Source organism: Gorilla gorilla, chromosome 11, assembly GCF_029281585.2.
Source record: "Gorilla gorilla gorilla isolate KB3781 chromosome 11, NHGRI_mGorGor1-v2.1_pri, whole genome shotgun sequence".
In the NCBI taxonomy this organism is placed as follows: Eukaryota; Metazoa; Chordata; class Mammalia; order Primates; family Hominidae; genus Gorilla; species Gorilla gorilla.
In genome coordinates this window covers 50,804,723-50,817,797 of record NC_073235.2, presented here as the reverse complement: position 1 = coordinate 50,817,797, position 13,075 = coordinate 50,804,723, and the positions used below count along the sequence as shown (strand labels likewise).

The following is a 13,075-nucleotide window of genomic DNA, read 5'->3' as shown; positions in this document are numbered from 1 at the left end:
AAGTACCCTGATGCTTTTCCCATTAAGTGAAGATGTGTAACTTTAGTCCCATCTAAATGCTTTTAAAACCTCAAAACAATAAATAACAAAGCACAAGCTCAACACAAAAAACTGACCTGGTCTGAAAGACTAATCAACTTAATCTTACTTCTGAATATTCTTGACTTTTCTTATTACCAAACACTCTGATGTAAAATAAGCTTCTATCTTGTATGTACAATTTTCCTCCTTTTTCCTTTTAAAAATATTTTTATTATTAACCATCAACTTCATTTTTTTAATTTGTTCATCCATTCATTTATTATTGTAAGAAGTATTTATTGGATATCAACTATGAACCAAGTACTATGCTAGATTCTGGGTTTAATTTTTTTAAGAAATATGATGATTTTATTTAAGAAATGTAAAGTATCACTACACTTTAACTTAAATCTTGAGTCACTGAATGGGTCTATTTCAAGGGTTATAATGTTATATTACTGGTGGGAACAACTCCTAAATGCCCACTAATTTGGTAGCAAGCTGAGGATATGAGATTGCATATAATAAATAAGAAACTATAAATACATGTTTACTTTCACCTTATATACCCAATGTAATCTACATGCTTCTCAGCATGATGAACTCTTCCTTAAAACATTTACAAGACCTACTCATACAAATATCAAGAATATAGACTATTATATAATAAGTATCAAGTAAGTTTTATAGGAATTCAGAGTCCTGATTGGGGTAGTCAGGAAAAGCAGGTGTTGTGATTTGGATTTGTGTCCCCATCCAAATCTCATGTCAAATTGCAATCACCAGTGTTGGAGGAGTGCCCTGGTAGGAGGTGATTGGATCATGGGGGTAGATTTTCCCCTGGCTGTTCTCATGATAAGAAGTGAGTTCTCATGAGATCTGGTTGTTTAAAAGTATGTAGCACCAGCCCCTTTGCTCTCTTCCTCCTACTCTGACCATGTAACACATGCCTGCTTCCCCTTCACCTTCTACAATGATTTTAAGTTTCTTGAGGCTTCCCCAGCCATGCTTCCTGTACAGCCTATGGAACTGTGAGTCAATCAAACCACTTTTCTTTATGAAGTACCCAGTCTTAGGCAGTTCTTTACAGTTATGTGAGAACGGACTAATAAAACTGGTGTTAAAATTAGTCTTGAAGATTAGCACGAAGTAAAGAGGGAAGATACTCCAAGTAGGGAGAAAGGACAAAAGTAAAGATACATGGGTGGTATACGTTATAAGACATCTTCAGAATGCAGTGCCTGGTACATGGTGGGCATGTTGTAAATAATTGTAGATGGGTAGAGGAATGGATTTATCAGAGGATTAATGGAGGGAAACAGCAATATATAAGATGGGAAGGTTGGACTGGGGCCAGATAATTGAGGGTCTTAAAAATAAGCAAAGTCACCTAAAATGTATTCTGTATACTTGGGCTCTTCAAGTAGAAATATATACCTCATGGTCCACTGGAAGGCCCAGGATAAACATGAAGCATCTTCCCGACTCTTCAATTTTACTTGAACATTTGAAGAATTAAGTGAAGAAATTTAAGTGATACCTGATTTAAAACATTATTTTTATATTAAAACAAACAGATGTATTTTGGAGTGAAATGTAAAACGTGTGAATTTTTAATGTAAAACAAGAGACTTCAAGGAAATATTGAGCTTGTGGTGAGGTGCTTTCAGCTATGCTACCTTTTGTTTACATCCTTTTCTGGCAGTGGATATGTGGGACCATAAGAGGGATTTCAGCAAGGTAGTAACAGGATTAAAATGATGATTTACTTATACTAATGTAGCAGCAGGATGCAGGTTGGTCTAGAATATGGAGATGAACAATCTGTAACCTAGCTAAAGAACTATGGAAAAAGTTCCTTTGACCAAATTTTAATCAAGCTCCTCTGAGTCCTCTTTTTAACTAGGCTCCAATCTTGGGCTCTGTTCTTAGTCCCCCTCTCCTCAGAAAAAGAAAAGAAGGAAAAAAAGATAATGGGTAGCTTTGTTTAATGTCTCATGAAATATCCATGAACAATACAAACATAGTTGTTACAAACAAGTGAATTGAATGGATATAAGTCGATAAAAGCTTATAAATGAGCTTTTCAATAATAACCATCCCTAAAATAACCATATATATATGCCTAAAAACAGTTGCCAACTGTTTTGATAACTTGAAACTTTAGAGTTATGCTATGTTGAGTAAGAGATAGTTACTGAATATCTAAATAATTTCTAAGAAAGAAAAACTACTGAAACAGGCTGGGCGCAGTGGCGGACGTCTGTAATCCCAGCACTTGTCTACGGCCATACCACCCTGAATGCGCTTGATCTCGTCTGTAATCCCAGCACTTTGGGAGGCCGAGGAGGGTGGATCACCTGAGGCCAGGAGTTAGAGACCAGCCTGGCCGAAATGGTGAAACCCCATCTCTACTAAAATTACAGAAAATTAGCTGGGAGTGGTGGCACTGCCGGTAATCCCAGCTACCTGGGGGGCTGAGACAGGAGAATCCCTTGAACCTGGGAGGTGGAGGTTGCAGTGAACCGAGATGGTGCCACTGCATTCCAGCCTGGGCAACAGAGTGAGACTCTGTCTCAAAAAAACAAAAAACAAAAAACAAAAAAAAACCATAACACTGAAACATTAATTGCTGAACATAAGTTTATAAACTTTTGGCATCTTGTTTTCATACAATATAAAGAAGTTAAGATATCTAGGTCTGTAAAAAAAAATTTCCTTTTGCCACATGAAAAACTATAGTATGAGGAAGCGTATGTCTGTAGGAATTGTGAGATGATATGTTTATAAAATACTGATCTATGACAGACAGTTTACAGTTTTCTACTTCCTAGTTTTCTCTGTAAGGAAAAGACTACTGATGGCTAAAAAGTACAAGCAGGGTGGCTGGCAAGATGACCGAATAGGAATAGCTCCGATCTGCAGCTCCCAGCGAGATCAATGCAGAAGGCGGGTGATTTCTGCATTTCCAACTGAGGTATCCAACTTACCACATTGAGATTGGTCAGACAGTGGGTGCAGCCCATGGAGGGCAAGGAGAAGCAGGGTGGGGCGTTGCCTCACCCAGGAAGTACAAGGGGTCAGAGAACTCCCTCCCTTAGCCACAGGAAGCATTGAGGGACTGTGCCATTAGGAACAGTGCATTCCAGCCCAGATACTCTGCTTTTCCCATGGTCTTCACAACCTGCAGACCAGGAGATTCCCTTGGGTGCCTACACCACTAGGGCCCTGGGTTTCAAGCAAAAATGGGGCAGCCGTTTGGGTAGACACTGAGCTAGCTGCAGGAGTTTTTGTTCATACCCCAGTGGTGCCTGGAATGCCAATGAGACAGAACCGTTCACTCCCCTGGAAAGGGGGCTGAAGTCAGGGAGCCAAGTGGTCTAGCTCAGTGGATCCCACTCCCACAGAGCTGAGTAAGCTAAGATCCACTGGCTTGAAATTCTCGTGGCCAGCAGAGCAGTCTGAAGTCAACCTGGGAGGCTCGAGCTTGGAGCGGGGAGGTGCGTCTGCTTGAGTAGGTGGTTTACCCTCACAGTGTAAACAAAGCCGCCTGGAAGTTTGAACTGGGCGAAGCCCACCACAGCTTGGCAAAGCCGCTGTAGCCAGACTGCCTCTCAAGATTCCTCCTCTCTGAGAACGGCATCTCTGAAAGAAAGGCGGCAGCCCCAGTCAGGGGCTTATACATAGAGCTCCCACCTCCCTGGGACAGAGCACCTGGGGGAAGGGGCAGCTGTGGGCTCAGCTTCAGCAGATATAAATGTTCCTGCCTGCCACCTCTGAAGACAGCAGCAGATCTCCCAGCACAGTGCTCGAGTTCTGCTAAGGGATAGACTGCCTCCTCAAATGGGTCCCTGACCCCCGTGCCTCCTGACTGGGAGACACCTGCCAGCAAGGGTCGACAGACACCTCATACAGGAGAGCTCCAGCTGGCATCTAGCGGGTGCCACTCTGGGACGAACCTTCCAGAGGAAGGAAAAGGCAGCAATCTTTGCTGTTCTGCAGCCTCTGCTGGTGATACCCAGCGAAACAGGGTCTGGAGTGGACCTCCAGCAAACTCCAGCAGACCTGCAGCAGAGGAGCCTGACTGTTAGAAGGAAAACTAACAAACCGAAAGGAATAGCATCGACATCAACAAAAAGGACAACCACACAGAAACCCCATTTGAAGGTCACCAACATCAAAGACCAAAGGTAGATAAATCCAGGAAGACAAGGAAAAGCCAGCTCAAAAGGGCTGAAAATCCCAAAAACCAGAATGCTTCTCCTCCATAGGATCACAACTCCTCACCAGCAAGGGAACAAAACTGGACAGAGAATGAGTCTGACAAATTGACGGAAGTAGGCTTCAGAAGGTGGGTAATAACAAACACCTCTGAGCTAAAGGAGCATGTTCTAACCCAATGCAAGGAAGCTAAGGACCTTGAAAAAAGGTTACAGGAATTGCTAAGTAGAATAACCAGTTTAGAGAAGAACACTAATGACCTGATGGAGCTGAAAAACACAGCACAACAACTTCATGAAGTATACACAAGTATCAATAGCTGAATCGATCAAGTGGAAGAAAGGATATCAGAGATTGAAGATCAACTTAATGAAATACAGCATGAAGACAAGATTGGAGAAAAAAGAATGAAAAGGAACAAACAAAGCCTCCAAGAAATATGGGACTATGTGAAAAGACCAAACCTGCGTTTGATTGGTGTACCTGAAAGTGATGGGAAGAATGCAACCAAGTTGGAAAACACTCCTCAGGATATTATCCAGGAGAACGTCCCCAACCTAGCAAGAGAGGTCAACATTCAAATTCAGGAATTACAGAGAACACCACAAAGATACTCCTTGAGAAGAGCAACCACAAGACACATAATGGTCAGATTCACCAAGGTTGAAATGAAGGAAAAAATGTTAAGGGCAGCCAGAGTGAAAGGTCAAGTTACCCACAAAGGGAATCCCATCAGATTATCAGCAGCTGTCTCTGCAGAAATCCTGCAAGCCAGAGGAGAGTGGGGTCCAATATTCAACATTCTTAAAGAAAAGAATTTTCAACCCAAAATTTCATATGCAACCAAACTAAGCTTCCAAAGCGAAGGAGAAACAAAATACTTTACAGACAAGCAAATGCTGAGAGATTTTGTCACCACCAGGCCTGCCTTACAAGAGCTCCTGAAGGAAGCAATAAATACGGAAAGGAAAAACCAGTATCAGCCACTGCAAAAACATAACAAATTGTAAAGTCCATCGACACTATGAAGAAACTGCATCAACTAACAGGCAAAATAACCAGCCAGCATCATAATGACAGGATCAAATTCAGACATAACAATATTACCCTCAAATGTAAACAGGCTAAATGCCCCAATTAAAGGACACAGACTGGCAAATTGGAGAAAGAGTCAGGACCCATCAGTGTGCTGTATTCAGGAGACCCATCTCACATGCAAAGACATACATAGGTTCAAAATAAAGGGACAGAGGAATATTTACTAAGCAAATGGAAAGCAATAAAAAGCAGGGGTTGCGATCCTAGTCTCTGATAAAACAGACTTTAAACCAACAAAGGTAAAAAAAGACAAAGAAGGGCTTTACATAACGGTAAAAGGATCAATGCAACAAGAAGAGCTAACTAACCTAATATATATGCACCTAATAACAGGAGCACTGAGAGATTCATAATGCAAGTTCTTAGAGACCTACAAAGAGACTTAGACTCCCACACAATAATAGTGGGAGACTTTAATGCCCCACTGTCAATATTAGACAGATCAGCTAGACAGAAAATTAACAAGGACATTCAGGACTTGAACTCAGCTCTGGACCAAGCCGACCTAATAGACATGTACAGAACTCTCTACCACAAATCAACAGAATACACATTCTTCTCAGAATCACATAGCACTTATTCTAAAATTGACCACATAATTAGAAGTAAAACACTCCTCAGCAAATGCAAAAGAACAGAAATTATAACAAACAGTCTCTCAGACCACAGTACAATCAAATTAGAACTCAGGATTAAGAAACTCACTCAAAACCGCACAACTACATGAAAACTGAACAACCTGCTCCTGAATGACTACTGGGTAAATAATGAAATCAAGGCAGAAATAAAGATGTTCTTTGAAACCAGTGAAAATAAAAACACAATGTACCAGAATCTCTGGGACAAAACTAAAGCAGTGTTTAGGGGGAAATTTATAGGACTAAATGCCCATAGAAGAAAGCAGGAAAGATCTAAAATTGACACCCTAACATCACAATTAAAATAACTAAGAAGTAAGAGCAAACAAATTCAAAAGCTAGCAGAAGACAAGAAATAACTAAGATCAGAGCAGAACTGAAGGAGAGAGAGACACGAAAAACACTTCAAAAAAAATCAATGAATCCAGGAGCTGGTTTTTTGAAAAGATTAACAAAATACATAAATCACTAGCCAGACTAATAAAGAAGAAAAGAGAGAAGAATCAAATAGACACAATAAAAAATGATAAAGGGGATATTACCACTGATCCCCCAGAAATACAAACTACCATCAGAGAATACTATAAACACCTCTACATAAATAAACTAGAAAATGGAGAAGAAATTGATAAATTCCTGGATACATACACCTTCCCAAGACTAAATTAGGAAGAAGTCGAATCCCTGAATAGAGCAATAACAAGTTCTGAAATTGAGGCAGTAATTAATAGCTTACCAACCAAAAAACCCCAGGAACAGATGGATTCACAGCCGAATTCTACCAAAGGTACAAAAAGGAGCTGGTACCATTCCTTCTGAAACTATTCCAAACAATAGAAAAGGAGGGACTCCTTCATAACTCATTTTATGAGGGCAGCATCATTCTGATACAAAAACCTGGCAGAGACACAACAAAAAAAGAAAATTTCAGGCCAATATCCCTGATGAACATCAATGCAAAAATCCTCAATAAAATACTGGCAAACTGAATCCAGCAGCACATCAAAGAGCTTATCCACCATGATCAAGTTGGCTTTATCCCTGGGATGCAAGGCTGGTTCAACATTGTAAATCAATAAACATAATCCATCACTTAAACAGAAACAATGACAAAAACCACATAGATGCAGAAAAGGCCTTTGATAAAATTCAACAACCCTTCATGCTAAAAACTCTCAATAAACTAGGTATTGATGGAATGTATCTCAAAATAATAAGAGCTATTTATGACAAACCTACAGCCAATATCATACTGAATGGGCAAAAGCTGGAAGCATTCCCTTTGAAAACTGGCACAAGAGAACCATGCCCTCTCTCTCCATTCCTATTCAGGAATTTCAACTCAATATAGTATTTGAAGTTCTGGCTGGGGCAATCAGGCAAGAGAAAGAAATAAAGAGTACTCAAATAGAAAGAGAGAAAGTCAAATTGTCTCTGTTTGCAGATGCCATGACTTTATATTTAGAAAACCCCATCGTCTCAGCCCAAAATCTCAAGCTGATAAGCAACTTCAGCAAAGTGTCAGGATACAAAGTCAACATGCAAAAATCACCCTATACACCAGTAACAGATAGACAGCCTAATCATGAGTGAACTCTCATTCACAGTTGCTACAAAGAGAATAAAATACCTAGGAATACAACTTACAAGGGATGTGAAGGACCTCTTCAGGGAGAACTACAAACCACTGCTGAAGGAAATAAAAGAGGAGACAAGCAAATGGAAAAGCATTCCACATTCATGGATAGGAAGAATCAATATCGTGAAAATGGCCATACTGCCCAAAGTAATTTATAGATTCAATGGTATCTCCACCAATCTACCATTGACTTTCTTTGCAGAATTAGAAAAAACTACTTTAAATTTCATGTGGAACCAAAAAAGAGCCCATATAGCCAAGACAATCCTTAGCAAAAAGACCAAAGCTGTAGGCATCATGCTACTTGACTTCAAACTATACAACAAGGCTACAGTAACCAAAACAGCATGATACTGGTACCAAAACAGATATATAGACCAATGAAACAGAACAGAGGCCTCAGAAATCATCCCACACATCTACAACTATCTGATCTTTGACAAAGCTGACAAAAACAAGCAATGGAGAAAGGATTCCCTATTTAATAAATGTTGTTAGGGAAACTGGCTAGCCATATGCAGAAAACTGAAACTGGACCCCTTCTTTACACTTTATAGAAAAATGAACTTAGGATGGATTAAAGACTTATATGTAAGACCTAAAACCATAAAAACCCTAGAAGAAAACCTATGCAATACCATTCAGGGCATAGGCATGGGCAAAGACTTCAAGACTAAAATACCAAAAGCAATGCCAAAAAAGCCAAAATTGACAAACGGGGTCTAATTAAACTAAAGAGTTTCTGCACAGCAAAAGAAACTCTCATCAGAGTGAACAGCCCACCTACAGAACGCAAGAAAATGTTTGCAACCTATTCACCTGACAAAGGGCTAATATCCAGAATCTACAGGGAACTTAACCCCATCAAAAAAAAAAAAAAAAAAAAAGAAACAACCCCATCAAAAAGTGGGAGAAGTATATGAACAGACACTTCTCAAAAGAAGACATTTATGAGGTCAACAAACATATGAAAAAAACTTATTATCACTGGTCATTAGAGAAATGTAAATCAAAACCACAATGAGATACCATCTCATGCCAGTTAGAATGGCAGTCATTAAAAAGTCAAGAAACAACAGATGCTGCAGAGGATGTGGAGAAATAGGAACGCTTTTACACTGTTGGTGGGAGGGTAAATTAATTCACCCATTGTGGAAAACAGTGTGGTGATTCCTCAAGGATCTAGAACTAGAAATACCATTTGACCCAGCAATCCCATTACTGGGTATATACCCAAAGGATTATATATCACTCTATTATAAGAACACATGCACACATATGTTTACTGCAGTACTGTTCACAATAGCAAAGACTTGGAACCAACCCAAATGCCCATCAGTGATAGACTAGATAAAGAAATTGTGGCATATATACACCATGGAATACTATGCAGCTGTAAAAAAAAGGTGAGTTAATGTCCTTTGCAGGGACATAGATGAAGCTGGAAACCATAATTCTCAGCAAACTAACACAGGAACAGAAAACCAAACACCACATGTTCTCACTTGTAAGTGGGAACTGAACAATGAGAACACATGGTCACAGGGAGGGGAACATCACACACCTGGGTCTGTCAGGGGGTCGGGGGCTAGGGGAGGGATAGCATTAGGAGAAATACCTAATGTAGATGACGGGTTGATGGGTGCAGCAAACCACCATGGCATGTGTATACCTATGTAATAAACCTGTACATTCTGCACACGTATCCCAGAACTTTAAGTATAATAAAAAAAGTATAAGCAATATATGTAATTTAAACTACTAGAAATAATAAAGGTAAAGGGAAACAACTTTGTGTGCAAAATGTGTAAGAAAAGTAAGATGTGTTTTTAGTAAGAAACAGTATAAAAGATTTAAAAATGTGTTTTCACTGAGGAAAAAGGGATAGTTTTCTACTAAAGTAAGATGACTGTTGTTTTAGGATGTGAAAGAGGAAAAGAGTATGATAAAAACTGAATGGATGTAAAATGGTTGTAAAAGGTTTGTGAAAAAGAAATTTTGTATAGTCAAGTTGCTAAGATTGGATGGATTTACTTATAAAGTTCTTTAAAAAAATAGAGCTCATAATTTTCTGATGAAAAGCTACAATTGGGTTTTCTCTTTGTTAAAAGAATAAAGTTTTCTAGTCTGTTTGTTTTCAATTACTTAAAAAACCTAAGTCTTATCAATTTTAAAAGACCTAAGGTTTCTTTTTTACAATTATGTAAATTTCTGTATTTGCCTGCAAAACCTTTTATAATTACTTTGGTTAAATAAACAACTAAGTATTGTCTCACAGTGACCTGTGATCCCATTTAATCAAGTGTTCCAACTTTTAACATTTTTGACAAAGTTCCCCAAATCAAATCCTAAATGCTCTAATCTTGTAAAAAGAAGGATGTTACCCTACATTGGTGTATTTGACATGTTAAATTACAAGGAAGCACTGTCAAATAAAATGTGATGTTTAAGCTTATTTATTTTCTATGAGTATATGTCATTGATATAAATATTCCAGAAATTGTATGACATTCATAGGACTTTGCCAAAATCCTCTTTTCTGGTTATTATTGTTGTGTGTCACAGAAGCAACCAAATTCTCTTTTCAAATAAATTGTTATCAGATCCTTAGAAGTTGATGGGTTCATAAAACTATTAATTCAAGATCAAGCAGAACAAAAATTAATTACATGAGACTGAATGAACTAATTTTTATTAGTTTTTGTTTGAAACATTGCTGGTTCTTTGTTGTTTTGTTTTCCATATTTAAAGAAACCTTTTTCTCTTAACCTATCTATAACTTAGAGCAATCTTACAGATTATGTCTTTGTAAACAAAATGAAACATTTATTTTTTTCTCCCTGCCTAATCTCTCCAAAATATGGATACTATTATTGAGTATTATTATTTTTAAGGCAATATAGTTGTTTGTATAAGTTCAATAAAATATGTTTTTATTATAGCAGGACAGAGCTGGAAACATTGATTACATTACCAAGGCTTTGACTGGAATGGCATATTTTAGAATGAAGTACACAGAATCAGATATGACTAAACAGATTTAAGAAACTAAAGTCAACTTTATAAGCCAATGCTTACAAAGCCCTCTTAAGATACCAGCCTGGTACCTGGCTTACAGGGTTCCCGTTCTTACAATTGAATACAGAAGTCTCTTCCTGGGAGGCCCAGGAAACTCTGGATACCTTGGCGACTTAGAGAAGAGAGGAATTCACTTAAATCTGTAGGCGTAATAGGTGGCAAAATCTGGTGGTGAGTTCTTGGCTTGGTATCCTAGCCTGGGTTTTAAAAGTTTAATCTGAGATTCCTTATGAAAAGTTCAAACGAAGCAAATTTTAAAAGGCCTATGTGATCAATTACCATTCTTGCCATGCTTATTTAAATAATCAGGTCAAATCTAATGACACTAGATTTATTTTGTAATAAAAAATTAAAAAGGGGGGAGATTGTAAAAAATTTTGTTTCAGTGGAAAACTATAGTGGACCTGTTATCAGATTCTAGCTCTGTTCATTGTCTTTGAGGTTTCATTATATACTTGTAAACTGGACGGGATCCAGAATTCCTCTAGTTTCCTTTGATATCTGGCTACAACTGTCCAAACTAACATTCTAATTTTTTCTCCCATCCTTCTGCTTTGGCATCACTAAGAACTAAAACTGCCATTTTCCCAAAGCTCTGCAAGCTGAGGCTGGACAACTTGACATGAACTTCAAACAAATTACCATAACAGATTGTGTGCAGGCGACATCATGCCTGCTGCTGTTTGGGCCCCTCAGAAAGTTCACCCGATGTCATCGCTAAACACATTCAAACTGCAAACCAGGAAATGTGTGGGGTTGCTTCTCTCACCCTCAGTCGACCATTTAAAGATGCTTTGAGCCCAATATCCAGAAATCTTCTTGACTGGCTGCCCTCTGGACACAGAAACTGGGTTTGTAGACATTAATCTTGGTTTTTCTTTTTCTGTTTCATAGAAATGCCATTCATTAAATGCCTGATTGTTCATACCATCCAGCAGACATCCTCTACCAAATGAGGAATGGACTTTTATTATTTAAAGAAAAGAAGATTGACTCTTCTTTCCTTTGAACAACAGGGAGGATTGACAGAAACTCTCTCCTTTGACTAAACGTTAGGCTCCTCTGAGTCCTCCTCTTAACAAGGCTTCAATCTTGGGCTCCATCCTTAGTCTAGTGACTCTGACTGTTTAGTCTACTTTAAGCAAGTATCCTGCTGGATCAGTTTAGCAAAAATCTCCCATCCTTGATATCTGATCAAATGGCCTGCCTTTTAAAATAACCCTGTCAAGTCAGTTGAGCCAGAATTCTCCTTGCCTCTGATGTTTCCTTTCAGTAATTTTCCATCCACTGACACCCACTCTGCTCCTTGGGTATAGATACCCACTGCCCTTATTGGAGTTAGAGTTGGGCCCAATCTCTCTCTCCCATTGCAGTCCCCAATGCAGTAGTCCCTTGAACATATTGTCTTATCAAATGTCATCCATAATATTTTTCTTTAACGTAGTCCAGAATAGTAGCTATTAGAATGAAAAGAAGCTTGAAAAGCTTTATTAAGGATGTTGGTATTTCAACTAATTTTGCAACCCACAATGTACTAGAATTGATTCAGTGATGCTAGACTTTTTTTTTTTATATTGAGAAGCAGTTTGCTGCTGGTTAAGTACTGACTCTTGTGCCAGAACGCCTGGGATTAAATTTTGGCTCAGGTACTTACTTACTGTGGCACTTTTGTGCAAATTGCTTAACTGTTGTGTGCCTGCATTTCCTCGCCTATTTCTTGATGTTAATATTACCTATTTAATTGGATTGCTTTGAGGATTAAATGAATTAATATATGTAAAACACTTAAAACAGTGCCTGGGTACAGTAAATACTGTTTAAGTGTTAGTTGCTATTATTATTATTACTACTTACATTGACTCTCATCTTTCCTGAGATTTCAGACTCCTAGGAATCAGGGAGATCTGCAGTGTGGATATATGGCTGTGGAAAATCTCTGAATCCTGGAATATCAGCTGAGAGATTGATGAGGGCATTATAAGTTGGCTCAGTTCATCAGCGTTGGGCTTTGAGGTCATTTGTACTCTATTGCCCCCTCATTACTTTAAAGGTTTCTTTTGAGCTTGATAATCTCTATTAAAAATGTCCACATCAAGTGTTTCTGACACCTAATAAAATTAGATTTATTTGATACCAGTAAATATTTTCTTACAAATAATTTTTGATAACAAAAAAAGAAAAAGATATCCAAATCTATTCAGAGTGAGCAAACTGTATTTGCAACATGCTGTATATTGTGATGTATTACAATCTACTGGTAGGTTTGATTAGGTTGACCCACATGAAATTGTCCATAATCAATCATTTTTGACTCACAAAAACGACAGATCTTTTCAAATTGTTAAACCTAATATTTCCTGAATTTTACTTTAGACAAAGA

General features: G+C 38.3%; 1 protein-coding gene across 10 annotated transcripts in view; it reads right to left on the bottom strand.

The window, feature by feature from the left end:
• The window catches only part of MBD5 (methyl-CpG binding domain protein 5), a 484,769-nt gene that overhangs the window by 199,489 nt on the left and 272,205 nt on the right, over window positions 1–13,075 (bottom strand). The window contains exon 1 of one of the 10 annotated variants that reach the window (XM_019022421.4): window positions 6,715–8,490. The exons of the other annotated variants lie outside the window; for them this stretch is intronic. The gene's annotated coding sequence lies outside the window, so the exon portion shown is untranslated. Of the gene's footprint in view, window positions 1–6,714; window positions 8,491–13,075 lie in introns of those variants that run through there. 10 annotated transcript variants of the gene reach the window in all.